This window comes from Mus musculus, chromosome 2 (genome assembly GCF_000001635.26).
Source record: "Mus musculus strain C57BL/6J chromosome 2, GRCm38.p6 C57BL/6J".
NCBI lineage: Eukaryota > Metazoa > Chordata > Mammalia > Rodentia > Muridae > Mus > Mus musculus.
In genome coordinates this window covers 166215189-166218436 of record NC_000068.7, presented here as the reverse complement: position 1 = coordinate 166218436, position 3248 = coordinate 166215189, and the positions used below count along the sequence as shown (strand labels likewise).

The 3248-nt window shown below is 54.0% G+C and overlaps 1 annotated feature.

Annotated features, from left to right (window-relative positions):
- Positions 1046-3248: an enhancer, noted in NCBI's record as "VISTA enhancer mm1515". NCBI's record gives its function as "enhancer in: neural tube[5/5] | hindbrain (rhombencephalon)[4/5]" and the evidence as "EXISTENCE:transgenic organism evidence [ECO:0001131][PMID:17130149]".

Here is a 3248-nt window from a genome sequence, read left to right as displayed (position 1 = left end):
CAGGAGCTATCAAGCTGTGTGACTTGATGTAGTTGGTCATACTGCATCCAGTCAAGAGCAGGGAGACATGAATAAATGCATTCATACATGCCAGTGATCCGATGAAATCCAGCACCTTTCCCCTCAACAAATGGTGCCGCCCATAGCAGGTGAGCCTTCCTACTAATCAAAACTAATCATGCCACCCACAGGCAGGCCACTATGATCTAGACAGTCCCCCATTGAGACTCTTTTCCAGGTGACTCTAGATTGTGCCAAGTTGACAGTTAAAACCAACCATCATAGACAGTAACGCAGATTCTCTGACTGACTGAGAGCTAAGTCCCAGCCTGTCGTTTGATTGGGAATTTTGATACGTATCCTCTGAGCAAATTGTTAGTGTTGATAGAGACCCTCAAAACTAAATGCCTGGACCCGGCATATCCTAGGCTGGACCCCACAACCAATGCTTTGAGACACTCTGGAGCCAAGAAGGTCCCTGTGGCTGTGATCGATGGTGTGGGGGCTGGATTGATGCCCTGTACTCAGCATCCTTTGGAAACAGAAGTTCCCAGGATGGGATGCTCCAAGCAGCAACCGTAGGTGCTGCAGCAAGGGTCAGGCATGCTCAGATGGAACATGGGAAACAGAAAACAGGACTCCTGAAGGAGAAAGAGGTACAGAGCCCAGGAGGGGTGGCTGGAGGGGGCTCCTGACAGAGAGATGAACAAGAGTAGGGCCAGAGTGACTGTCCTGGCAGGAACCTGGAGATTCTAAAGAGAGATACTGTGTCCCTCCCGTTGACTATCAGACCATTGAGAGAACGGTCCCCAAGGAACTGATGCTCCCAGAATCTGATGCTGGAGGAAGCAAACCACCGAGGCCCCAGCTATACCGCACTCTATCGGAGTGACTTTGGAATGCTTTGCTCTCTGTGTCCAGCTCCGAGTCTACAGATCAGGGACCACCATAGTGCCCGTCTCAGAGCTGCTGGGAGGATGAGGAGGATGGAGACGCTTCACTCGGTGCCTGGTACACAATACGTGTGGGCTCGGCTACTGCTGTGCAGGTGAAGACGGCAGAAGACGCAGAGAACCCCCAGCCATCTGCACAGGATGTCTGAACTGATGCATGAAACACAATTGTCCCGCAGAATCGGTTCTTTCAGGGTCAGCCACACACTGCCAGCCTGCACCGCTGACCCTGGCCTCGAGGAAGCATGGAAGTACCTGCTGTATACATAACCAGGCCTGGTCCTCAGCGCAGCACACGTCACCCCCTCCCGGGGTTTCTGGGTGAGTTTTCTGGCCCCATGTACACAAAGGCTGCTGAGGACAGCTGGGGTTATGTTTGTTACAGGGGACAGAAGGACACGGAGGGAGGGTGGATCTCAGGTGCATTGTGTGGCTTTCATATGTATTACCCCCCGTGACAAGCCATGTACTCCCATCAGGAAGGGGGATAGGGTTGAAACCTGCAGAGAAGAGCTATATGGGGCTGAGCTGGCCTTGGTGATCAGGATGAAGCAGCTTTAAAAGGGACTGAGCTGTCCCCGAGGACTTCTGAGAAGAGATGGAAGACTCAGAGAAGAGCTGGAGGCACATGGGAGCAAGAAGCAGGAGAGCGGACCTCCTCAGCCCTCCCGGCCCAATTCTCTCAGCTCAGGGCCTGTGCCCAGGGCAAGATCGATTCCTTGCGGAACTGGGCTGTCAGTGCCACACAAGCGCCGCGAGCCAGAGCAAGACCCACAGGGCACAGCAAGAGCTGGGAGAGTGACTTGTTCCAGAGAGTCTGCAGAAGGGGCTGATTGCCAGTGTTTGTCTGGCAGAGACTGAGGGGACAGAATGAGTGACAGACGCTCGATCTTCAGTGGCAGTCCCTCCCCTTGAGGTCTCAAGAGGCAAGAATTGTGAGCGAGGAGTAGCCCTGCTCGAATGGTCAGAGGGAGAGTCACAAATCAAGATTTAGTCTTCTCTGCCATGGTAGCCCCTGGGGTCCCACGTACCAGGCCCCACATACAACCCAGATGCCCCCTTCAAGGTCAAGGAGAGTGGAGGCACAACCTACAAGCCCATCCTGATTCCTTAGGGAACGTGGCTCACACGCCTCCTGAGCTGTTGGACACCTGGGTTCCAGGGTGACCCGGAAGAGGAAGCTAACGACCCCTCCTAGTGCTAGCATATTCAATAAAATGGAACAGAGCTTATATAACTATGGCAGCCACAGTCCCCAAAGAGCCCCCGCCACACATGAGCACCAGTGTCTGGGAGCTGAGAAGGGTCAGGAACTGGCAATCACTGTATCCATGGCTCACAAGAAATCTCCCGCCCCATTGAGCAGCTGGCACAAGTGGCTGCTTGGCCATTGCTCTGGACTCTGCTCTCCAGCTGGAAGCAAACCGGGGCAGGGCCCCTCCTCAGTATCAAAGTCCGCTCAGCTAGAAAGCACAGGCTGATTTCACGGGTACTTACTTAGGAAGCCGCGGGGGCCATTGCACAGCAAGTCCCCTCCTGGCTGAAGGACAGCAGCCAATGGCTCTGTCATCGCTCACAAAGGAGGGTTGCTTCGGTCCCCACAGAGCATCAAATGCTGAGCTCTGGTGCTTGCCACTTGGCATTCTTTGGAAGTGACCCCTGAAGGAGAGGCACCATTCTGAGGACACAGACCCACTGTGTCCCACAACCAGAGAACACAAAATGCAGAGTTTAGAGCCTGCCAGCAGGCCTGGGTTTCCACGGCCCTAGTCACCCCAGTCACTAGAGAACACTGTATGGGACACATTCAGACCCCGCAGCCACCCACTTCCCAACTAAGGTGGGGTTGGTTGGGGGAGGGTCCGTCAAGTCGAGTATATATTTTACCCACTTTCTTCCGGACACACCAGACTTCACTGGGTCTTATATGACCTTGGGGATCAGCCCTTTGATGATACCAGCACTATAAGCCACAGCCATTGGCTGTGTTCACGGTATTTAACCCCTAACCTCACCCTAGTTGTACCAAGCTCACCCCCAACACACACTACGTACCAGGCGTCTGTCAGTCATGAGCCTGCTGCCTCAACTCATGATGAACAGCTGAGCGGACGGTTTACATGAATTAACATGAGAGACTGTCAGCCCCTGGCTTTTAACCTGACAAACAGGTGTCAGGCTGGTTGCCATGGAGAGGTGAAGGGGTCACCAGGGTCAACTAGGACTCCCTCCTATGATGGGCAGGTCCATCCTAGGGGCTTTGTGGGGAGACCCAGGCACGCCTGGCATTTTAAT